Raw genomic sequence first — 24,855 nt, forward strand, 5'->3', positions numbered from 1 at the left:
CTTCCTTGTGGCAGCGCGGAATATAACTATAAATTCCCCTGAATGCATGATTTCTTCTGATCGTTGAGGACCTGTGGATCTGCAGCAGCCGCCAGCCATTATGCTTTTTCTCATCCTAACCAGGTGATCAAATTTCTTTTTGTAATCTCTCCTTGTAACGTGGATAAAACCCTATTGCGGTTCTGTGTCTCCTTTTCTTTGCAATAGAAACGTGAGTAAAGCTTGGGAACTGCATTCAGCTGTGTCTCTGCCTTCTTCTTGCGTCAAACCTTCAGCAATGCTACATCCCTTGCCTGTACACAACACCATCTACCACAACTGCCCTGGGACTACAGCTCTGAGTGTGGAGAGCTATTACACCTCTGTTCCATCACAACATCTGTCCCAGACAATCTGAACTGCAGCGCTGATCCCCTCTGATCAGATGCCACAGGTGGCGTCAAGAACTTATCTACACATAAACTTTATTCAGCAACAATCCTCTTTTATTACATGGACACCCAGGGCCACTGCCACAACGAAACATCCGTTAGAAATACTGGCCCGGTACCAAGAACCCCACCAGCCCTGGGAATGATCCATCATCATAGCAGAGTAATAGGAAAAGTTTTAAATTAGCAATAATCACACCTCATGGGATACAATATTGCTAAGACCCTGTCATTTGCATACCATGGATTAAGTCTCCTGAGAGACCAACAAAAATTGCCAAAGCTGACTGTATTTCAAGTCATCATGGCGGGGTATTGGGAAAAGTTTTCAATTAGCAATAATCATGCCTCGGTTAAACCTCATGGGCTACGATATTGCCACTGTGCAAAGTTGAAGGAACTGAGGTGACCAAGGCAGAGTTGAGCGACTTTGCCTTTTTTTGGGTCGAGTCGGGTTTCATGAAACCCGACTTTCGCAAAAGCCGGGTCGAACGAAATCGGCAGATTTTTGTGAAAAGTCGAAGGCCGACTGAAACACGAAACCCAATGCAAGTCAGTGGGGAAGCAAAATCGACAGGGAGTGGAGGCCAGGAAACACACCTACAGTGCCCTTTTGAATGCCAAAAACATCAAATCTTATTACTGAAGCTTTCAACCTTAATTTACTTCATAATACAAGTTACGCACTGAAAAATGGGGGTTATTTGGCTAAATTTGTGGGGGGTAGGGCTGGCTTCAGGTTTTCATGTGCCCTGGGCCAAAGAGGGCCCCTTTAACACATACCACAACTCATGATGCTCCGATACGGCAGAGAAATAGCGGCATAGTAAACTGAAAAATACTTCACTTTTTACATCTCATGACTGATATCCATTTTAAATTCTCCAATAGCTCCAAAAACGGACAGTATCTTGCTCCATACAGTATTATGCCACCGCATAGTGCGCTATACAGAGTAATGAGGCCCATATATTTCACCATACAGAATCATTGGTCCCATATAATGTTTGAAACAGTATATGATGAGCTCCACATAATGCTACAGTATATGTTGGTCCCCATGGATGAAGCTGCAATGTCTTATGGGCCCAAATAATGCTCTATATATAATGGGCCCCATTTCTAATGCTCCAGTGTATAATGGGCCCTGTAAATGCTGCTCCAGTGTCTGATGTCCACCTTTGGAATGCTCCAGTGTATGGTGGGCCCCATATATCATTCTCCAGAGTATAGTGCTCCCCAAAAATTGCTGTCCCAACATTGAAAATAAATAAGTCTCCTCACTAGGGAATCCCTGTACTAATCTGGGCGTACAGACGTGATGTCATTGCGCTCTCTGATGAGAATATCACTGTCTGGAAACGCGGAAGACGTCATGGCGGTGGAGCAGGGAGAGGTAAGTATTTCAACTTTGCAAGTGCTGTGATCCAGAGCAAGCAGGGGGGCCACTCGTTGGCGACGGCACTGGCACAGGGCCCCTCATAGTACGGCGGTGTGTCTGTCGGCGGGTGGGCCGAACCTGCACTTTCAAGCTGCACCTTCCTTTTTGTCACCGTGTAAGGTGGTACAGTATATGGGAAGGGTAACTTGAGTTTCAGCTGGGTCACATTCAGGCTGTGTAGAGTGCGAGGGGAATGTAGTGGTCTGGGTCAATGTACTAGCAGAATAATCTAGCAGTGGCTGGGCCTCAGTGCACTTGTGGCGTCCCCAGGAGTACGGTCGCCACAGTGACATTACCTTCCTCCTAGGGAGTGTGATGTCATGCTTGGGAGCAACGAAGGATCTCTCTAGCAGTTAAACCAACACACAACACATTTCCCACTCCAGGCCAGCAGGGAGACCTCTGAACCTGACTGCTGAGTAGCTGTTGTCGGGAGGAGGTAAGTTAGGGCAGTCTGTGAAGGGTAGGGGAAGTGTGTAGACGTGAGAAGGGGAGCTGGAGGATGAGCAGAGTTAAGGCTCACTCCTAGCTTGAGCGCATAGTCCGGATTCCGGTCTCCGAGTTTGTAGGGACACTGACGTTCCTTCAGCAGAAACCGGAGGAAGTAGCAGCTGTAAATGTTCTGTACCCAACTAAGGCTCAGAGGCCCCAGCAGCGACGTGTGGGAGCCAGAAGGAAAAGGCTAAGACTGCCTGCCATATGAGAAAGTTCCAAGAGAGAGTCAACAGGGGGAACTTCATTGAACTCAGCCCTGTGCTGGGCTTTTACATCTTAGCTGCACCACAACTTCTGTCCCAGAGAAGCGCCACTGCAGCACTGGTCAATCTACTCAGAAACCACAGGTGGCGTCATGAATCATTCACCTCTAAACGTAATTCACCCCTTTGCATGGACGCCCAGGGCCATGGAACAGGTCACCACCACTGTGACACATCCCAGGGAGACACCGTCCCGGTAACGATTAACCCCTCTGCCCAGCCTGGCCACCCACACTCCATGTCAGATTCATTTTGGACTGGGGAATTCACAGTTTGACTTGATAACCCATGCATGGTATGATAGAAAGAGCTACATGGACTAATGTGAAGTTTGGCCTGCTGCATCATTCACTTTGGGTGGGGGTGCAGGACACAAGGAAAGGGGTTCTTCCTGACCAGGAGCCAGCACTTGATGACTCAGTGCTTGCATTTTTTGAAACTTCAGAAGAGGAGGGCATATTTGCTGGAGTCTGTTTCGGCAATGTAAGCCCAAACCAGTTCCTCATGCTCCGGCTTTAAAAACGGTTAACCTACTCCCAGAAAAGGTAGCCTTCCAGGCGTTCCGTAGACAGACCATGACGCAGGCTCAACACATCCTGTCTTAGCTGCTATTGTGCTTTTGCCACTACCAGCAGATGCACCACCACCATCAGCACCAGCTGGCCCCCCACGCACATGTCCGCGGCCTCTTCCACCAAACTTCCAAATTTAGCACAAAATAGACACAAAATAACATCACATAAAGGGTACTGTATCAGAAGCGAACAGCTCTATTCAGTCAAAGGATAATTGTCAATCTCCATATATATTCCATCAGTCACACAGAGACACTCCCAGGCTCAGTATGGATTAGACAAGAATATAAAAAGTAGACAAAGTGTACAGTATCATCAGATAGCAGGTATATATAGCATAGTTTAAACATTAACAATGTATGTCTATATATCATGAGTAGTGTTGAGTCACCCCGCTAGTGTTTTGGTTTGTCGAGCAGGAGGCAAGTTCGTCGAATGTTCGTCGAACCACACTGAAAACAATGGCAGGCAAACACAAACACATACTAACACATAGAAAACAATTACAAAACACCTTAAAAGGTGTCCCAAAGCCGACAAAATGCTCAGAAGCCAAAAATAACATATGGAAAAGGGCAACTACATTTACAAAAGAGGTGGAGTAAAAGGAGGAGGAGGAGGAGACACAGATCTAGGCTTGTCATGCCCTTATGAAGTCAAGAAAGTCTGGACTAAAAATGTAAAAACCAAACCCAAAAAAACAAAATCTGAAAACGAACACGATCATATACCGTCGTACTTCCCACCAATAAATTATGGCAACTGGCGATCGGGCGGCGTTATTCCCATGAACCTCCAAACAGCGTCCATGAAGCCAAAGTGTTTGCTTTCCGGGGGCAGTATGATTGCAAAGCTGAACCTTAAAGGAATGTCCAAAAGGGCACCACCAGGAGTGGAGCCTGCGGCTTAATTGGACTCTACCCGGGAAACCACAACCATGCCACAAGGCTCTGGCACGTGCGATCGAGCAATAACAGGGCTATCATGGCCTTCCATGTCCGGGGCTACATGCGCGCTACACTGAAAGGACCATCTTTTGTCATTTACAGGTGCAGATAACCCGCTGAACACCGTTAGTGATGGGGATCTGGGATTCCAATTCGCCGTGAACGATGATTTCCCAGTAAGTGCAGGTCAACAGCAATTCCTGATTTCGGCCTAACCGCCATTCCAGAAAAAATGCACAACATTACGTGTCCAAACCACAGGTGCTGTAGCTTGCTTAACAGCTCTGCAGCCGTTCTCAGGCACAGTATGGATTCTACAAGATTCGAGAAAGTTGATAAATGGTACAGTTTCACTGGATAACACGTATATATGTTGCATAGTTTACACATTAAAACCTATGTGTATCAATCAGGAGGCAGGCTCAGACGGTCTCAGGCCCAGTATGGATTAGACCAGATTGTACAAAGTTGAGATAGGGTACATTATCACTGGATAGCAGGTATATAGAGCATAGTTTAAACATTTAAAATCTCTGTGTTCTCTGCATGGATTACACAGTTCACCAAATTTGAAGTGCCAGTCCCAGTGATTGATTTGACAGCCCAGACTACACAGCGGAGGAGCAGGGAGAGGTAAACATTGCAAATGCTGGGGCTCTGCCCAAGCAAGGGGGGCCCACTTGTGGGCATAGGCACTGGCACTGGGCCCCTCATAGTACGGCGGTGTGTCTGACGGCAGGTGTGCACCACCACCGTCAGAGACACTTGATTGCACTATGAGGGACCCTGTGCCAGTGCCCGCGCCCACGAGTCGGCCCACCCACCTGTCCAGGGCAATGGCACTCGCACGGTTGCGTGCGCTCGGTGGTGACCACGGCCATTGGGGGGAGGAGGCTGCCCAGTTAGGGACGTTTAAAAAATGCCATATGTTGATGTGAGACATTCACCTGCTGCTAAAGGCGAAATTGTTCAAGTCCCAGGAACAGGCGGACCAAAGAAAACAATTTTTCTGGCAACCTATGTGTCATCAGGGTAAGGTGGGACAAAATCCTTGGAAACCCATGCATGGTTCATTTTAATGAAGGTTAGATCATCCACATTTTGGGTTGACAGACGGGTCCTTTTTTCTGTCAGTATTGATCCAGCAGCACTGAAGACTCTTTCCGATAGCACACTTGCAGCTGGGCATGTGAACTCCTGTAAGGCATATTGTGCCAATTCAGGCCAGGTGTCCAGTTTAGCTGCCCAATAGTCAAATGGGAATGACCTGTGAGGGAGAACATCGATATGGGAGGAAAAATAGTTTGTAACCATACTTGACAAGTGCTGTCTCCTGTCACTTTCAATCGATGCAGTATTACCAGTCGTGTGAGCGGGACTTGAAAAATCAGTCCACAACATGGTCATGAAACCCCTGTCTCCAACGCCACTTCTGATGTGTCCACCACCAACACCGCTTCCAAGTTGCCCCCGGCTTCTCCGGCTCGTGTGAGAACCGTCACCGCTGCTGTGTGCTGGGAATGGATCCGGTTTACCAGATTAGCTTGTTTGTTAGCCAATATTAGGTCAAGGTTCTCCTGTGGCATGATGTTTTGGAATTTGCCTTTATAGCGTGGATCCAGGATGCTGGCCAACCAGTAGTCATCATCGTTCATCATTTTGGCAATGCGGGGGTCCCTTTTTAGGATCTGCAAGGCATAATCTGACATGTGGGCCAATGTTCCCGGTGTCAATGATGCACTGCGAGTGCTGGGTGGAGGAGCCCTGTCTGGCAAATCCACATCCCTCCAGTCACGCACAAACCCTGTACCAGACCTTGCAAAGCCAACATTTTCTCTTGCCCCACGAGAAGCATCCTCCTCCCCTAAATAATCCTCCCCATCACCATCCTCCTCCTCTTCCTCTTCTTCCTCCACCTCGTCCACGACAGTTCCCTGACCAGACAATGGCTGACTGTCATCAAGGCTTCCCTCCTCCTCTTCCTCCTCATCAACCTCGGCTGCAGACGCCTGCTCCTTAATGTCCGTCAAAGTTTGCATGAGCAGACGCATAAGTGGGATGCTCATGCTTATGATGGCGTCGTCTGCGCTTACCAGCCGTGTGCATTCCTCAAAACACTGAAGGACTTTACAGAGGTCTTTCAGCTTCGACCACTGCACACCTGTCAACTCCATGTCTGCCCTCAAAGTGCCTGCCCATGTATCCTCCCACAAATGCATTACGGTCTGCCTTTGTTCGCACAGCCACTCAACCATGTGCAGGGTGGAATTCCACCTTGTTGCAACGTCGATAATTAGGTGATGCTTGGGAAGGTGGAGCAATCGCTGCAGCTTCTGCATATGACTGGAGTGTACCGGCGAACGGCGGATGTGTGAGCACAGTCTTCGAACCTTAAGGAGCAGGCCTGTTAAATCTGGATAATTAGTGAGGTGGTGTGAGCCAAGTTCAAGGTGTGAGCCAAGCAATGTACACTCACTGGCCACTTTATTAGGTACACCTGTCCAACTGTGTGTTAAGACTTAATTTCTAATCAGCCAATCACATGGCGGCAACTCAGTGCATTTAGGCATGTAGACATGGTCAAGACAATCTCCTGCAGTTCAAACCGAGCATCAGTATGGGGAAGAAAGGTGATTTGAGTGCCTTTGAACGTGGCATGATTGTTGATGCCAGAAGGGCTGGTCTGAGTATTTCAGAAACTGCTGATCTACTGGGATTTTCACGCACAACCATCTCTAGGGTTTACAGAGAATGGTCCGAAAAAGAAAAAAAATCCAGTGAGCGGCAGTTCTGTGGCCGGAAATGCCTTGTTGATGCCAGAGGTCAGAGGAGAATGGGCATACTGGTTCGAGCTGATAGAAAGGCAACAGTGACTCAAATTGCCACCCGTTACAACCAAGGTAGGCAGAAGAGCATCTCTGAACGCACAGTGCGTCGAACTTTGAGGCAGATGGGCTACAGCAGCAGAAGACCACACTGGGTACCACTCCTCTCAGCTAAGAACAGGAAACTGAGGCTACAATTTGCACAAGCTCATCGAAATTGGACAGTAGAAGATTGGAAAAACGTTGCCTGGTCTGATGAGTCTCGATTTCTGCTGCGACATTCGGATGGTAGGGTCAGAATTTGGCGTAAACAACATGAAAGCATGGATCCATCCTGCCTTGTATCAACGGTTCAGGCTGGTGGTGGTGGTGTCATGGTGTGGGGAATTTTTTCTTGGCACTCTTTGGGCCCCTTGGTACCAATTGAGCATCGTTGCAACGCCACAGCCTACCTGAGTATTGTTGCTGACCATGTCCATCCCTTTATGACCACAATGTACCCAACATCTGATGGCTACTTTCAGCAGGATAATGCGCCATGTCATAAAGCTCGAATCATCTCAGATTGGTTTCTTGAACATGACAATGAGTTCACTGTACTCAAATGGCCTCCTCAGTCACCAGATCTCAATCCAATAGAGCATCTTTGGGATGTGGTGGAACGGGAGATTCGCATCAGGGATGTGCAGCCGACAAATCTGCGCCAACTGTGTGATGCCATCATGTCAATATGGTCCAAAATCTCTGAGGAATGCTTCCAGCACCTTGTTGAATCTCTGCCACGAAGAATTGAGGCAGTTCTGAAGGCAAAAGGGGGTCCAACCCGTTACTAGCATGGTGTACCTAATAAAGTGGCCAGTGAGTGTATGTGTCTGAGTTTTGAAAGGGCTATGGCTGCCACAAAATTCCGGCCGTTATCACTAACTACCTTGCCTGCCTCAAGATGTAGACTGCCCAGCCATGACTCAGTTTGTCACTGAAAGTAGTCGGCCAGTACCTCTGCGGTGTGTCTGTCGCCCAAACACATCATCTGCAACACAGTCTGCTGATGCTTTCCACTAGCTGATCGATAGGGGGACACCTCGTTTGCAACACTGTCAACTGCAGATGCAGTGTTCGTGCGACTGCGCTCGGTGGACGAGCTTTTGCTTCTGGAGGAGGAGGGTCGAACGCCTACAGCCAACTGTTTCCTATACCATGGGCTAGGCAGCACTGTGCCACCACCGCTGTCCCCTGTGGACCCTGCATCCACCACATTAACCCAGTGCGCAGTGATGGACACGTAACGGCCCTGGCCATGCCTACTAGACTATGCATCAGTTGTGAGGTGCACCTTTCCACTCACTGACAGTTTGAGTGCATGGACAATGCGGTCTTTCACATTAAGGTGGAGGACTGGGATGGCTTTGCGAGAAAAGAAGTGGCGACTGGGTAGTTCATAGCGTGGTACTGCTTAGGCCATTAGTTCGCGGAAAGCTGGCTTTCAACCAACCGATAGGGCATCATCTCTAACGAGATTAGTTTGGCAATGTGGGTGTTCAAACCCAGTGTATGTGGATAAGAGGATGAGTACTTTTTTGTCCTACTCATAGTCTCTGGTAGGGTGAGCTGGATTGAGAGCTGGATATGGTGAAAGTAGCGGTGGACATGGCGGACTGAAAGAGGGTTGATGATGGTGATGGAGTTGGTGTTCTTTCTGATGGCCTAGATTCAGTCTTTCGTTGCAATAACAGTGTGATTCCCTGAATGATTTGCCCTTGCGACGACAACTCAACATTTGCTGCTGGTGGTGTGCTAACCGGTGGACTTACAGTGGGGGAAACAATGTTGCGTTGCTGACTACCTTCTTTGGGAGCAGTAGCACATGTGGTACGTGAGTATTGGTAGTCCATCCACGCTTGCAAGTGCATGGTGGTTAAATATCTTAGCATGCAACTGGTATTCAAATTTCTCAGATCTTTCCCTCGGCTAAAGGTCTTTGCGCACTTCTTACAGATTACCTTTGCCTGATCATTAGGATTTTGTTCAAAAAAGTGCCACACTACACTCTTCCTACTAGGGAACACAGTTTGAGGCCTTGCACGCTGTGCTTTTTTGACCGTCTGGCCAAGCTGTCCTGCAATTTTTTTGGTTTTTGTAACCCATTTTTGGACTGCTCCGGGCCTGCCAGATAACAACTGTTGCGATGTCGATGCCCGCTGCGGATGCTCCTCCTCCTTCTAAGCTATTGGCAGCGGCACACTCTACCACCAATGGATGCCAATCTGGGTCAACAACTGGGTCATCTATCACCTCCTCTTCAATGTCATGTGCACCTTCCTCTGTGTCACCGTGTTTGGTGGTATAGTATGCGGGAAGGGGCACCTGAGTTTCATCTGGATCAGATTCTGGCTCAGTACACAGCAAGAACAATGTAGTGCTCTGAGTGAATGTACCAGCAGAATCATCTATCAGTGGCTGTGCATCAGTGCACTCCATGTCAGATTCATCTTTGCCTGGGTAATTCACGATTTGACTTGATAACCCGGGCATGGTATGTGAAACCAGCTCCATAGAGTAATCTGTAGTGTGGCCTACCGCATCCTTCAATTTTGGTAGGGGTGAAGGACACAAGGAAAGGTGTGGTTCATGACCATGAGCCTCCAATGACGACTCAGTGCTTTTATTTTTTAAAACTTCAGAACAGGAGGCGATAGAGCTGGAGGCTGAGTCAGCAATGTAAGCCAAAACTTGTTCTTGAAGCTCCGGCTTTAGAAGTGGTTTACCTACTCCCAGAAAAGGGAGCCTTCGAGGCCTTGTGGAGTCAGACGATGACGCAGCCTCAACACCTCCAGTATTAGGTGCTATTTTGCTTTTGCCACTACCAGCAGATCCACCACCAACACCAACACCATCATTACCAGCTGCCAACCCCTGCCCACTTCCACGGACTCATCCACCACACTTCCTCATTTTTTGGAAAAATTTACCCAAATTTACACCAACTCTCTGGTACTGTAAAACAAGGTACAAGGTGTATATAGTAATGGGGAGAATTGGAATGTCTCTACACTTCAGGACACAGTGGGATTCAGTCAGGCCCTGTTTATTTAACACCGCAATATAGCAGGCAGATTCTCTATGCTGTTAGAAGGGTGTATAGAGGACTGTAGAGAATTGGAATGTCTCTACACTTCAGGACACTGTGGGATTCATTTAGGCCCTGTTTATTTAACACCGCAATGTGACCGGCAGAAATTGCCTAGTGTATGACAAACTACAAGGTGTATATAGAATTGGGCAGAACTGGAATCTCCCTAGAGTGTAGGTCTGTAAGAACGGAATAACTTCTCAACTTATCCTTACAGAGTCACACACAGATAGCTTCACTGTGGCCGTGATAACAGCCATTACAAGGTACTGAGAGGAGCATGCACGTACACCGCTGTCCAGTGTATGTAAAATTGTCAAGCTCTGTGTTTTAGTATACGGACTGACACATGCTGTCTCTCTATAGTTTTGAATGTAATCAAACAGCAAATATACTAAACTGTTTGAAAACCTGACAAAACTATAAGGTGGAGGTCTGTAAGAATGGAACAACTCCTCGACTTATCCTTACAGAGCCACACACAGATAGCTTCACTGTGGCCGTGATAACAGCCGTTACACGGTACTGAGAGAGGAGCGTGCACGTACACCGCTGACCATTGTATGTAAAATTGTCAAGCTCCGTGTTTTAGTATACGGACTGACACACGCTGTCTCTCTATAGTTTTGAATGTAATCAAACAGCAAATATACTAAACTGTTTGAAAACCAGACAAAACTGTAAGGTGGAGGTCTGTAAGAACAGAACAACTCCTCGACTTATCCTTACAGAGTCACACACAGATAGCTTCACTGTGGCCGTGATAACAGCTGTTACACGGTACTGTGTGAGGAGCGTACACTGCCATACGGTGTGTGAAAAATGAACGCTCTGTAAATCACAAGGACAAAACAATAAAATCTGGATTGCTTTGAAAAAAACAGTTTGCTCAGCAGTGGGCACACAGCAATGCAGCTACCAGGTAGACTTAAAAGGCAGCCTAATAACTAACTGAGCTGATGCACCAAAATATAGCCTCCCCTTGCACTGCACAGTGACTGGTGTGTTGTACAGGCAAAATCGCTAGCAGCAGATTCAGTTTTTGGTATCTTCTTCCCTGCCTAACACTCTCCCTACAGAATCAGCAGCAGCTCTCCCTATTCTGAGATCAGCATGAGTAACTTGGCGGTCGGCATCCCCGCCCTTTTATACCCCCTGTGACGCTCCACAAAGCAAGCCAATCACTTGCATGCCCTTCTCCAAGATGATGGGGACCGCTGCCTATGTCATCACGTTGCCCACAGTGTCCGTTGTTCCTGATTGGCTGCAAAAAGGGCACTCAAGCAAATTCAGTCTTTCAAAAGTGCGCAGCCCACGGCAAAATCCTGCTAGCACACGGCCAGCGCACGATCTGCGCACCCTATGCTAAAGATAGGGTGCGCAGATTGCAAGCGCCCATCTGCGCTAGTAGGCGGCAATGACCGGATGGGGCAGGGCTTAGCGGCGCCGTGCGCTGAAGGAAATAAACGCTAGTGTAAAACTAGCCTAAGGGCTCAGGAAAGATGTAATTTTTGGCAATTACAGGCAGATCGCCTCACTCTCTTCTTCTGCTCCAGGCAACAAACATCAATCCATTGCTATGAGAAACAAAGCTTCTCTTCCACACTGGAAGGAGCTAAGACTGTCATTTGAATACCATGGATTAAGTCTCCTGAGAGACCAACAAAAATTGCCAAAGCTGACTGTATTTCAAGTCAACATGGCGGGGTATTGGGAAAAGTTTTCAATTAGCAATAATCACGCCTCGGTTAAACCTCAGAAGCTACGATACTGCCACTGCGCAAAGTTGAAGGAATTGAGGTGACCAAGGGCTTCCCACTTCCAAGGCAGAGCTTGTTTAAGCCATGGTGAGTTCCAAATCCCCACTAGCCCTCCACGCTGCTTCCAGGCATCCTGGGCTTCCACATTCTAAAGGTTCAGGAAAGATGTAATTTTTGGCAATTACAGGCAGATCGCCTCACTCTCTCCTTCAGCTCCAGGCAACAAACATCAATCCATTGCTGTGGGAAGCAAGATTTCTCTTTCACACGGGAAGAAGCTAAGACTGTCATTTGCATACCATGCATTAAGTCTACTGAGAAACCAACAAAAACTGTCAAAGCTGACTGTATTTCAAATCAACAAGGTGGGGTATTGGGAAAAGTTTTCAATTAGCAAAAATCACGCTTCGGTTAAACCTCATGGGCTACGATATTGCCCCTGCACAAAGTAGAAGGAACTGTTGTGACCAAGGCCTTCCAGCTTCCAAGGCAGTGCTTGTTTAAGCCATGGTGAGTTCCAAATCACCACTTGCCCACCCACGCTGCTTCCAGGTATCCTGGGCTTCCACATTCTAAGGGCTCAGAAAAGACAAAATTTTTAGCAATTACAGGCAGATCGCCTCACTCTCTTCTTCTGCTCCAGGAAACAAACATCAATCCATTGCTATGAGAAACAAGGCTTCTCTTCCACACTGGAAGGAGCTAAGACTGTCATTTGAATACCATGGATTAAGTCTCCTGAGAGACCAACAAAAATTGCCAAAGCTGACTGTATTTCAAGTCAACATGGCGGGGTATTGGGAAAAGTTTTCAATTAGCAATAATCACGCCTCGGTTAAACCTCAGGAGCTACGATATTGCCACTGCGCAAAGTTGAGGGAATTGAGGTGACGAAGTCCTTCCCACTTCCAAATCAGAGCTTGTTTAAGCCATGGTGAGTTCCAAATCACCACTTGCCCACCCACGCTGCTTCCAGGTATCCTGGGCTTCCACATTCTAAGGGCTCAGAAAAGACATAATTTTTAGCAATTACAGGCAGATTGCCTCAGTCTCTCCTTCTGCTCCAGTCAACAAACATCAATCCATTGCTGTGGGAAGCAAGGCTTCTCTTCCACAGTGGGAGGAGCTAAGAAGACTGTCCTTTGCATACCATGGATTAAGTCTCCTGAGAGACCAACAAAAATTGCCAAAGCTGACTGTATTTCAAGTCATCATGGTGGGATATTGGGAAAAGTTTTCAATTAGCAATAATCACTCCTCGGTTAAACCTCATGGGCTACGATATTGCCACTGCGCAAACTTGAGAGAACAGTTGTGACCAAGGCCTTCCTGCTTCCAAAGCAAAGCTTGTTTAAGATATGGTGAGTTCCAAATCCTCACTAGCCCTCCCACACTGCTTCCAGGCATCCTGGGCTTCCACATTCTAAGGGCTCAGTTAAGATGTAATTTTTTGGCAATTACAGGTAGATCGCCTTACTCGCTTCTTCTGCTACAGTCAGCAAACATCAATCCATTGCTGTGGGAAGCAAGGCTTCTCTACCACACTGGGAGGAGCTAAGAATGTCCTTTGCATACCACGGATTAAGTCTCCTGAGAGACCAACAAAAATTGCCAAAGCTGACTGTATTTCAAGTCATCATGGTGGGGTATTGAGAAAAGTTTTCAATTAACAATAATCACGCCTCGGTTAAACATCATGGGCTACAATATTGCCACTGCGCAAAGTTGAAGGAACATTTGTGACCAAGGCCTTCCCGCTTCCAAGGCAGTGCTTGTTTAAGCCATGGTGAGTTCCAAATCACCACTAACCCACCCATGCTGCTTCAAGGCATCCTGGGCTTCCACATTTTAAGGCTAGTTTCACACTAGCGTTTATTTGCTGCAGCGCACGGTGCCGCTAAGCCCCGCCCCATGCCGGCTCCATGCCCGCCCCATCCGGTTATCGCCTCCCACTAGCGCACATGGGCGCTTGCGATCTGCGCACCCTATCTTTAAAAGGAAATCAGTGCATAGATGTCCAAGGTATGATAAAATCACAAATCTTTATTAGATAACACAGGTAGAAAAGCACAAACAATGACAAACAAAGGGTGACACAAGCAGAAGCAGAGCAAAGGGGTATACAGTGTCAAAAACCTCACTCTGACCCTTATCGTGAGTAAACACCTGGTGGTAAAGATAAATGAGTATCCAAGTATAAACATCCAATATATAACAGGCAGACTAGTGAAAAGCAGTAAGGGGTAAAATCCCCAGCTGGACAGCCATATAATCAGGGGTGAAGTTACAAAGACACAAAAGCAAGGTAAACATACCAGGAGGGGAGAGGGGAGAGACACTGAATCCCAAGCTCAGCTGACCCCGACGTACGTTTCGGAAATGATCTTCCTTCACTAGTCTGCCTGTTATATATTGGGTGTTTATACTTGGATACTCATTTATCTTTACCACCAGGTGTTTACTCACGATAAGGGTCAGAGTGAGCTTTTTGACACTGTATATCCCTTTGCTCTGCTTCTGCTTGTGTCACCCTTTGTTTGTCATTGTTTGTGCTTTTCTACCTGTGTTATCTAATAAAGATTTGTGATTTTATCATACCTTGGACATCTATGCACTGATTTCCTTTTGCTGCTTCTTATTGATTACAGTGTGTCCTACACTGATTTTCCATGGGCTGATTGTGTTGGTTTTCTTTTCATCTGTACCCACAATTAATATATGATGTTATACTGTTTCAGCCTTGTGGTCTGTCATTTTTATTTAGCACCCTATCTTTAGCATAGGGTGCGCAGATCGTGCGCTGGCCGTGCGCTAGCAGGAATTTGCCGTGCGCTGCGCACTTTTGAAGGTGCGCCCGTGTTCGCCGAACGCAGCATGTTGCATTTCGGCACGCATGGCGCACCTTCAAAAGTGCGCAGCGCACGCCAAATTCCTGCTAGCGCATGGCCAGTGCACGATCTGCGCACCCTATGCTAAAGATAGGGTGCGCAGATTTCAAGCGCCCATGTGCGCTAGTAGGAGGTGATAACCGGATGGGGCGGGCAGGGAACCAGTAGGGGGCGGGGCTTAGCAGCGCCGTGCACTGCAGCAAAAAAAGTTAGTGTGAAATTAGCCTAAGGGCTCAGGAAAAACATAATTTTTGGCAATTACAGGCAATTCGCCTCACTCTCTCCTTCTGCTACAGGCAACAAACATCAATCCATTGCTGTGGGAAGCAAGGCTTCTCTTCCACACTGGGTGGAGCTAAGACTCTGTCATTTGCATCCATGGATTAAGTCTCCTGAGACCAACAAAAATTGCCAAAGCTGACTGTATATCAAGTCATCATGGCAGGATATTGGGAAAAGTTTTCAATTAGCAATAATCACGCCTCGGTTAAACCTCATGGGCTACGATATTGCCACTGCGCAAAGTTGAAAGAACTGTTGTGACCAAGGCCTTCCCGCTTCCAAGGCAGAGCTTGCTTAACCCCTTCCTGACATAAGACATACTATCCCGTCCATGGGACCCGGGCCCCTATGCCCATGGACGGGATAGTACGTCTACCGCGATCAGCGGCGCCCACGTGGTGAGCGCCGCTGATCGTGGCCGGGTGTCAGCTGATTATCACAGCTGACACCCGACACGTTAACCCCTTGCACACTGCGATCAAACATGATCGCGGTGTACCGGGGGTTAAATGGAAGCATCGGCAGGGAGGGGGCTCCCTCTGTGCTTCCCTGAGCCCCCCACGGCAGCGCAATGTGCAGCGCTGCTGCTGGGGTCTCTTTCTGTACAGGCCCCCGAATCCAAGATGACGATGGGGGCCGGTAGGGAGCTGACTTCCTCATGCCTGCAAAGCACAGGCATGAGGAAGTCTGCAGTGGTGCCTGTGACAGATCGCTGATCTGTCACAGTGATCTGTGATGTGACAGATCAGCGATCTGTCACAGGACAGTGATGTCCCACCTGGGACTACGTAATATAGTTAAAAAAAAAAAGTGTTAAAATAATTTAAAAAAAAAATCGCCAAATAAATTAGAAAAAAAAATATTCCCCCAATAAATCCATTTTTTCAAAATAAAAAAACCAAAACAATAAAAGTATACATATTAGGTATCGCCGTGTCCGTAACGACCCGCCCTATAAAACTGTCCAATTAGTTAACCCCTTTAGCGAATCCCTTAAAAAATAAAAATAAAAAACAAAGCAAAAAAATAATGATTTATTATCATACCGCCAAACAAAAAGTGCAATAACGCGCGATCAAAAAGATGCATATAAATATCCATGGTACCGCTGAAAACGTCATCTTGTCCCGCAAAAAACGAGCTGCCATGCAGCATCATCAGGGAAAAAATAAAAAAGTTATAGCTCGCAGAATAAAGCGATGCAAAAATAATTATTTTTTATATAAAATAGTTTTCATTGCATAAAACCGACAAAACATAAAAAACGACCTAAATGAGGTATCGCTGTAACCGTATTGACCCGAAGAATAAAACCGCTTTATCAATTTTACCACACGCGGAACGGTGTAAACGCACCCCCCCAAAAGAAATTCATGAAACGCTGGTTTTTGTTCATTCAGCGTCCCAAAAATCGGAATAAAAAGCAATCAAAAAATGTCACGTGCCCGAATATGGTACCAATAAAACCGTCAACTCGTCCTGCAAAAAATAAGACCTCACATGAGTCGGTGGGTCAAAATACGAGAAGAGAAGAAAAAGAACCACTGCAAATAGCGCACACTGAACCAGTACAAAAACAATGTTTTATTGATGCAGCAATACAATTAAAAACATAATAAAAGCATATGAAGCATCCCACAATATATAACAGTGAAGTATGGCATATCACAATTATAGATTATGCTGTAATAACCTGTATATCAACCATGTGGTCCAACCTCACTGCAATTAATCACAACAACCACCCCATAAACCTGCTCATGGAGACCAAGGGCCCTAATATTGCACAATCGCTGCATGAAATAATTCCATGCATGTGTCCCTAAATATTCACTGGTTAGGGCACACAGGCCATAATAAGCCAACAGCAATATGGCCAATGCCCACAATCCAATATTCAATTGTACCACACAAAAATTACTCCAGAGCAACCAATAATAAGGTCGCAGTGAAAATACAGCTATAACCAAGTGGGTGCTACACCCAGGATCATACCCCACGCGTATCGCCGCAACCCATGCGGCTTCATCAGGTGGGTCAAAATACGGAAAAATTATAGCTCTCAATATGTGGTGATGCAAAAACTATTTTTACAATAAAAAGCGTCTTTTAGCCTATGACAGCTGCCAAATATAAAAACTCACCACAAATAGTAAATCAAACCCCCTGTTATCACCCCCTTAGTTAGGGAAAAATAATAAAATTAAAAGAAAATGTATTTATTTCCATTTTCCCATTAGGGTTAGGGTTATGGCTAGGGTTAGGGCTAGGGTTAGGTGGGGGTTAGGGTTGGAGTTAGAATTGGGGGGTTTCCACTGTTTGGGCACATCAGGTGCTCTCCAAATGCAACATGGCGTCTGATCTCAATTCCAGCCAATTCTGAGTTGAAAAAGTCAAATGGTGCTCCTTCCCTTCCAGCTCTGCCATGCACCCAAACAGTGTTCTACCCCCACATATAGGGTATCAGCCTACTCAGGACAAATTGCAAAACAACTTTTGGGGTCCAATTTCTCCTGTTACTCTTAGGAAAATAAAAAATTGGGGGCAAAAATATCATTTTTGTGGGAAAAAAATGATTTTTTTATTTTCACGCCCGGGCGCTTTAAACTTCTGTGAAGCACTTGGGGGTTCAAAGTGCTCACCACACATCTAGATAAGTTCCGTGGGGGGTCTAGTGTCCAAAATTGGGACACTTGTGGGGAGTTTCAATAGTTTAGGTACATCAGGGGCTCTCCAAATGCACATGACACCCGCAGACCATTCCATCAAAGTCTGCATTCCAAAACATCACTACTTCCCTTCCGAGCCCCGACGTGTGTCCATACAGTAGTTTTTTCCCACATATGGGGTGTCAGCGTACTCAGGACAAATTGGACAACAACTTTTGGGGTTCAATTTCTCCTGTTACCCTTGGGAAAATTAAAAAATTAGGGACTAATTGATCATGCTTGTGGAAAAAATAAAAAATATCATATTTTCATGCCCGGGCATTATAAACTTCTGTGAAGCCCTTGGGGGTTCAAAGTGCTCACCACACATCTAGATTAGTTCTGTGGGGGGTTTACTGTCCAAAATGGGGTCACTTGTGGGGAGTTTCAATAGTTTATGTACATCAGGGGCTCTCCAAACGCACATGACACCCGCAGACCATTCCATCAAAGTCTGCATTCCAAAACGTCACTACTTCCCTTCCGAGCCCCGACGTGTGCCCATACAATAGTTTTCTCCCACATATGGGGTGTCAGTGTATGCAGGACAAATTGGACAACAACTTTTGGGGTTCAATTTCTCCAGATACCCTTGGGAAAATAAAAAAAATTGGGGACGAATTGATCATGTTTGTGGAAAAAATAAAAAATTTTTATTTTCATGCCCGGGCATTATAAACTTCTGTGAAGCCCTTGGGGGTTCAAAGTGCTCACCACACATCTAGATAAGTTCCTTAGGGGGTCTAGTTTCCAAAATGGGGTCATTTGTGGGGGTTTCCACTGTTTAGGTACATTAGGGGCTCTCCAAAGGCAACATGACACCCGCAGACCATTCCATCAAAGTCTGCATTCCAAAACATCACTACTTCCCTTCCAAGCCCCGACATGTGCCCATACAGTAGTTTTCTCCCACATATGGGGTATCAGCGTACTCAGGACAAATTGGACAGCAACTTTTGGGGTACAATTTCTCCTGTTACCCTTGTGAAAATAAAAAAAATTGGTGACTAAAAGATCATGTTTGTGGAAAAAATACAATTTTTTTATTTTAACGCCCGGGCGTTATAAACTTCTGTGAAGCACTGGGGGGTTTAAAGTGCTCACCACACATTTAGATAAGTTCCTTGGGGGGTCTAGTTTCCAAAATGGGGTCATTTGTGGGGGGTTTCTGCTGTTTTGCTACATCAGGGGTTTTGCAATCGCGACATGGTGTCTGATCTCAATTCCAGCCAAAAACGTCAAATGGCGCTGCTTCCCTTCTGAGCTCTGCCATGTGCTCAAATAGTGGTTTACCCCCACATGTGGGGTATCAGCGTACTCAGGACAAATTGCACAATAACTTTTAGGGTCCTGTTACCCTTGGAATAATAAGAATTGAGGGTGAAAAGATCATTTTTTTGGAAAAAATATGATTTTTTAATTGTACTGCTGTACGTTATAAACCTCTGTGAAGCCCTTGTGGGTTCAAAGTTCTCACCACATATCTAGATAAGTTCCTTAGGGGGTCTAGTTTCCAAAATGGTGTCATTTGTGGGGGGTTTCCACTGTTTTGGTACATCAGGGGTTTTCCAATTGCGACATGGTGTCCGATCTCAATTCCAGCCAAAAACGTCAAATGGCGCTGCTTCCCTTCCGAGCTCTGCCATGCGCTCAAATAGTGGTTTACCCCCACATGTGGGGTATCAGCGTACTCAGGACAAATTGCACAATAACTTTTAGGGTCCTGTTACCCTTGGGAAAATAAAAATTGGGAGTGAAAAGATCATTTTTGTGGAAAAAATATGATTTTTTAATTGTACCGCTGTACGTTAGAAACTTCTGTGAAGCCCTTGTGGGTTCAAAGTTCTCACCACATATCTAGATAAGTTCCTTGGGGGTCTAGTTTCCAAAATGGGGTCAATTGTGGGGGGTTTCCACTGTTTAGGTACATCAGGGGCTCTCCAAACGTGACATGGCGTCCGATCTGAATTCCAGCCAATTTTGCATTGAAAAAGTCAAACGGCGCTCCTTCCCTTCTTAGCTCTGCCATGCGCCGAAACAGTGGTTCCCCCCCACATATCAGATATCATCGTACTCAGGACAAATTGCACAATAACTTTTCCAGTCCAAATTCTCCTGTTACCCTTGGTAAAATAAAAAAAATTGAACCTGAAGTATTTTTTTGTGAAAAAAATTTAGATGTTCATTTTTTTTTTAAATATTCAAAAAATTCCTGTGACGCACCTAAAGGGTTAACAAAGTTCTTGAATGTGGTTTTGAGCACCATAAGGGGTGCAGTTTTTAGAATGGTGTCAATTTTGGGTATTTTTTATCATATAGACCCCTCAAAGAAGCTTCAAATGTGATGTGGTCCGTAAAAATAAAAAGGTGTTGCAAAAATGAGAAATCACTGGTCAAATTTTAACCCTTATAACTTCCTAACAAAAAAAAAATTTGGTTCCAAAATTGTGCTGATGTAAAGTAAACATGTGGGAAATGTTACTTATCAAGTTTTTTTTGTGCCGTATCTCTGTGATTTAAGGGCATAAAAATTCAAAGTTGGAAAATTGCGAAATTTTCGCCAAATTTCCGTTTTTTTCACAAATAAACACCAGTTGTTTGAATGAAATTTTATGACTATCATGAAGTACAATATGTTACAAGAAAACATTGTCAGAATCTCCGGGATCCATGGAAGCGTTCCAGAGTTATGACCTCATAAAGGGACAGTGGTCAGAATTGTAAAAATTGGTCCGGTCATGAACGTGCAAACCACCCTTGGGGGTGAAGGGGTTAAGCCATGGTGAGTTCCAAATAACCACTAGCCCTCCCACGCTGATTCCAGGCATCCACATTCTAAGGGCTCAGTTAAGATGCAATTTTTGGCAATTACAGGCAGATCGCCTCACTCTATTCTTCTGCTCCAGGCAACAAACATCAACCCATTGCTGTCAGAAGAAAGACTTCTCTTCCACACTGGGAGGAGCTAAGACTCTTTCATTTGCATACAACGGATTAAGTCTCCTGAGAGACCAACAAAAATTGCCAAAGCTGACTTACTAGTAATCACGCCTCGGTTAAACCTCATGGGCTACGATATTGCCACTGTGCAAAGTAGAAGAAACTGAGGTGACCAAGGCCTTCCTGCTTCCAAGGCAGAGCTTGTTTAAGCCATGGTGAGTTCCAAATCACCACTAGCCCTCCCACGCTGCTTCCAGGCATGCTGGGCTTCCACATTCTAAGCGCTCAGAAAAGAAGTAATTTTTGGTAATTATAGGCAGATCGCCTCACTTTCTCCTTCTGCTCCAGGCAACAAACATCAATCCATTGCTGTGGGAAGCACAGCTTCTCTTCCACACTGGAAGGAGCTAAGACTCTGTCATTTGCATACCATGGATTAAGTCACTTGAGAGACCAACAAAAATTGCCAAAGCTGACTGTATTTCAAGCAATCATAGCGGGGTATTGGGATAAGTTTTCAATTAGCAATAACCACGCCTCAGTTAAACCTCATGGGCTACGATATTGCCACGGCGCAAAGATGAACCAACTGATGTGACCAAGGGCTTCCCACTTCCAAGGCAGAACTTGTTTAAGCCATGGTGAGTTTCAAATCACCACTAGCCCTCCCACGATGCTTCCAGGCATCCTGGGCTTCCACATGCTAAGGGCTCAGTAAAGACATAATTTTGGGCAATTACAGGCAGATGGCCTCACTCTCTCCTTCTGCTCCAGGCAACAAACATCAATCCATTGCTGTGGGAAGCAAGGCTTCTCTTCCACGCTTGGAGAAGCTAAGTCTCCTGAGAGACCAACAAAAATTGCCAAAGCGGACTGTATTTCAAGTCATCATGGCGGGGTATTGGGAAAAGTTTTCAATTAGCAATAATCATGCCTCAGTTAAACCTCATGGGCTACGATAGTGCCACTGTGCAAAGTTAAAGGAACTGAGGTGACCAAGGCCTTCCAGCTTCCAAGGCAGAGCTTGTTTAAGCCATGGTGAGTTCCAAATCACCACTAGCCCTCCCACGATGCTTCCAGGCATCCTGGGCTTCCACATTCTAAGGGCTCAGAAGAGACATAATTTTTGGCAATTACAGGCAGATTGCCTCACTCTCTCCTTCTGCTCCAGGCAACAAACATCAATCCATTGCTGTGGGAAGCAATGGATTTCTTCCACACTGAGAGGAGCTAAGACTGTCATTTGCATACCATGGATTAAGCCTCCTGAGAGACGAACAAAAACTGCCAAAGCTGACTGCACTTCAAGTCATCACGGCGGGGTATTGGGAAAAGTTTTCAATTAGCAATAATCACAGCTCGGTTAACCCTCATGGACTACGATATTGCCACTGCACAAAGTTAAAGGAACTGTTGTGACCAAGGCCTTCCAGCTTCCAAGGCAGTGCTTGGTTAAGCCATGGTGAGTTCCAAATCACCACTTGCCCACCCACGCTGCTTCCAGGGATCCTTGGCTTCCACATTCTAAGGGATCAGAAAGACGGAATTTTTGGCAATTGCAAGCAAATCACCTAACTCTCTCTTTCTGCTCCAGGCAACAAACACCAATCCATTGCTGGAAGAAGCAAGCCATCTCTTCCACACTGGGAGGAGCTAAGACTCCATCATTTGCATACCATGGATTAAGTCTCCTGAGTGACCAACAAAAATTGCCAAAGCTGACTGTATTTCAAGTCATCATGGCGGGGTATTGGGAAAAGTTTTCAATTAGCAATAATCACGCCTCGGTTAAACCTCATAGTCTAGGATATTGCCACTGCACAAAGTTGAAAGAACAGTTGTGACCAAGGCCTTCCCGCTTCCAAAGCAGAGCTTGTTTAACCCTCCGTCAGGAACAATGGATCTGACAGGCGCAGCTCTTCTACTTTCATTTCTCCCTTCTCACCAGATTTTCAGGAAACCCCCTCCCTCTAGATAGTTTCCTGGCTCTAGCTGCTGTGTGAAACCTGATACCACAGTTGGTCTGCAGAGCTTCAGGATGGAAGATATAGCTGTGCTGGCTTCTCAGGCTCATTGGTCCCGAACACATCACACTTTTTAAGGATGGTATGTAATGTTTTTAGTCATTACTAGAGTTGAGCGAAACGGGTCGAAAAATTTCAAAAGTCGCCGACTTTTGGCAAAGTCGGGTTTCATGAAACGAATCCCGACCCTAGGATGAGGTCGGCCACGAGGTCGGCGACTTACGCGCCAAAGTCGCGTTTCAAAAGTTTGTTTTGCGCTCTTTTTCAGCCAATCAGGATCCACGGACACTGTGGGCAACGTGATGACATAGGCAGGGGTCACCACCATCTTTCAGAAGGGCATGCAAGTGATTGGCTTGCTTTGGTGGGCGTCACAGGGGGTATAAAAGGGCGTGCACGCCGACCGCCATCTTACTTCTGCCGATCTCAGTATAGGGAGAGGTTGCTGCTGATTCTGTAGGGAGAGCGTTAGGCAGGGAAGAAGACAAAAAAACTGCTTCTGCTGCTAGCGATTTGGCCTGCACAACACACCAGTCACTGTGTGTGCAGTGCAAGGGGAGGCTATATAGTGGTGTATCAGTGGTGTTGGTTGTTGGGCTGCCTTCTAAGGCTTCCTGACATTCCTGCATTGCTGTTTACCCACTGCTCCGCAAACTGCTTTTTTAAAAGCAATCCCAATTTTTTTTTTTGTCCTGCTGAGAAGAAAAAAAAACTGCTTCTGCTGCTAGCGATTTGGCCTGCACAACACACCAGTCACTGTGTGTGCAGTGCAAGGGGAGGCTATATTGTGGTGTATCAGTGGTGTTGGTTGTTGGGCTGCCTTTTAAGGCTTCCTGACAGGCTGGCATTGCTGTTTACCCACTGCTCTGCAAACTGCTTTTTTAAAAGCAATCCAATCTCCCTTATCCTCTAGTCACTTTTGTCACAGCTGTGCCATCGAGCCTGTGACATAGCGCTCAGATATCTGTGGGCCTCACACATTCCAAAAGTGTCCAGTGTCCACAAGTGTGTGCAGAAATTCAAAATCTCCCTTATCCTCTCGTCACTTTTGTCACAGCTGTGCCATCGAGCCTGTCACATAGCGCTCAGATATCAGTGGGCCTCACACAATCCAAAAGTGTCCAGTGTCCACAAGTGTCTGCAGAAATTCAAAATCTCCCTTATCCTCTCGTCACTTTTGTCACAGCTGTGCCATTGAGCCTGTGACATAGCGCTCAGATATCAGTGGCCCTCACACAATCCAAAAGTGTCCAGTGTCCACAAGTGTCTGCAGAAATTCAAAATCTCCCTTATCCTCTCGTCACTTTTGTCACAGCTGTGCCATCGAGCCTGTCACATAGCGCTCAGATATCAGTGGGCCTCACACAATCCAAAAGTGTCCAGTGTCCACAAGTGTCTGCAGAAATTCAAAATCTCCCTTATCCTCTAGTCACTTTGGTCACAGCTGTGCCATCGAGCCAGTCACATAGCGCTCAGATATTCATTGGGCCTCACACAATAAAAAAGTGTCCAGTGTCCACAAGTGTGTGCAGAAATTCAAAATCTCCCTTATCCTCTCGTCACTTTTGTCACAGCTGTGCCATCGAGCCTGTCACATAGCGCTCAGATATTCATTGGGCCTCACACAATCCAAAAGTGTCCAGTGTCCACAAGTGTCTGCAGAAATTCAAAATCTCCCTTATCCTCTAGTCACTTTGGTCACAGCTGTGCCATCGAGCCTGTGACATAGCGCTCAGATATCAGTGGGCCTCACACAATCCAAAAGTGTCCAGTGTCCACAAGTGTCTGCAGAAATTCAAAATCTCCCTTATCCTCTCGTCACTTTTGTCACAGCTGTGCCATCGAGCCTGTCACATAGAGCTCAGATATCAGTGGGCCTCACACAATCCAAAAGTGTCCAGTGTCCACAAGTGTCTGCAGAAATTCAAAATCTCCCTTATCCTCTCGTCACTTTTGTCACAGCTGTGCCATCAAGCCTGTGACATAGAGCTCAGATATCAGTGGCCCTCACACAATCCAAAAGTGTCCAGTGTCCACAAGTGTCTGCAGAAATTCAAAATCTCCCTTATCCTCTCGTCACTTTTGTCACAGCTGGGCCATAGAGCCTGTCACATAGCGCTCAGATATCCTCAGATGCAGGGTCCAC

At 46.2% G+C, this 24,855-nt stretch overlaps 11 non-coding genes and 1 pseudogene across 11 annotated transcripts; all 12 read right to left on the reverse strand.

The window, feature by feature from the left end:
* Positions 1 to 683: 683 nt before the first annotated feature.
* LOC141063091 (U4 spliceosomal RNA) lies at positions 684 to 824 on the reverse strand. The gene has a single exon (XR_012224775.1). It is a non-coding gene; the product is annotated as a U4 spliceosomal RNA (small nuclear RNA).
* Positions 825 to 11,754: 10,930 nt separating this feature from the next.
* On the reverse strand, positions 11,755 to 11,895 carry LOC141060913 (U4 spliceosomal RNA). The gene has a single exon (XR_012222824.1). It is a non-coding gene; the product is annotated as a U4 spliceosomal RNA (small nuclear RNA).
* A 282-nt stretch (positions 11,896 to 12,177) lies between these two features.
* LOC141062718 (U4 spliceosomal RNA) lies at positions 12,178 to 12,318 on the reverse strand. Its single transcript, XR_012224458.1, has one exon. It is a non-coding gene; the product is annotated as a U4 spliceosomal RNA (small nuclear RNA).
* A 283-nt stretch (positions 12,319 to 12,601) lies between these two features.
* Positions 12,602 to 12,742, reverse strand: LOC141060918 (U4 spliceosomal RNA). The gene has a single exon (XR_012222828.1). It is a non-coding gene; the product is annotated as a U4 spliceosomal RNA (small nuclear RNA).
* Positions 12,743 to 13,028: 286 nt separating this feature from the next.
* On the reverse strand, positions 13,029 to 13,169 carry LOC141062111 (U4 spliceosomal RNA). The gene has a single exon (XR_012223909.1). It is a non-coding gene; the product is annotated as a U4 spliceosomal RNA (small nuclear RNA).
* Positions 13,170 to 13,453: 284 nt separating this feature from the next.
* On the reverse strand, positions 13,454 to 13,594 carry LOC141062380 (U4 spliceosomal RNA). Its single transcript, XR_012224153.1, has one exon. It is a non-coding gene; the product is annotated as a U4 spliceosomal RNA (small nuclear RNA).
* Positions 13,595 to 15,143: 1,549 nt separating this feature from the next.
* Positions 15,144 to 15,282, reverse strand: LOC141061418 (U4 spliceosomal RNA). Its single transcript, XR_012223281.1, has one exon. It is a non-coding gene; the product is annotated as a U4 spliceosomal RNA (small nuclear RNA).
* Positions 15,283 to 20,744: 5,462 nt separating this feature from the next.
* On the reverse strand, positions 20,745 to 20,841 carry LOC141062783 (U4 spliceosomal RNA; annotated as a pseudogene).
* A 285-nt stretch (positions 20,842 to 21,126) lies between these two features.
* On the reverse strand, positions 21,127 to 21,267 carry LOC141062387 (U4 spliceosomal RNA). Its single transcript, XR_012224159.1, has one exon. It is a non-coding gene; the product is annotated as a U4 spliceosomal RNA (small nuclear RNA).
* A 256-nt stretch (positions 21,268 to 21,523) lies between these two features.
* On the reverse strand, positions 21,524 to 21,664 carry LOC141061786 (U4 spliceosomal RNA). The gene has a single exon (XR_012223615.1). It is a non-coding gene; the product is annotated as a U4 spliceosomal RNA (small nuclear RNA).
* A 283-nt stretch (positions 21,665 to 21,947) lies between these two features.
* On the reverse strand, positions 21,948 to 22,088 carry LOC141062518 (U4 spliceosomal RNA). The gene has a single exon (XR_012224277.1). It is a non-coding gene; the product is annotated as a U4 spliceosomal RNA (small nuclear RNA).
* Positions 22,089 to 22,372: 284 nt separating this feature from the next.
* Positions 22,373 to 22,513, reverse strand: LOC141062018 (U4 spliceosomal RNA). The gene has a single exon (XR_012223825.1). It is a non-coding gene; the product is annotated as a U4 spliceosomal RNA (small nuclear RNA).
* Between the last annotated feature and the right edge of the window lie 2,342 nt (positions 22,514 to 24,855).

This window comes from Dendrobates tinctorius, unplaced genomic scaffold, assembly GCF_039654945.1.
Source record: "Dendrobates tinctorius isolate UK_male_01 unplaced genomic scaffold, ASM3965494v1 ptg000245l, whole genome shotgun sequence".
NCBI lineage: Eukaryota > Metazoa > Chordata > Amphibia > Anura > Dendrobatidae > Dendrobates > Dendrobates tinctorius.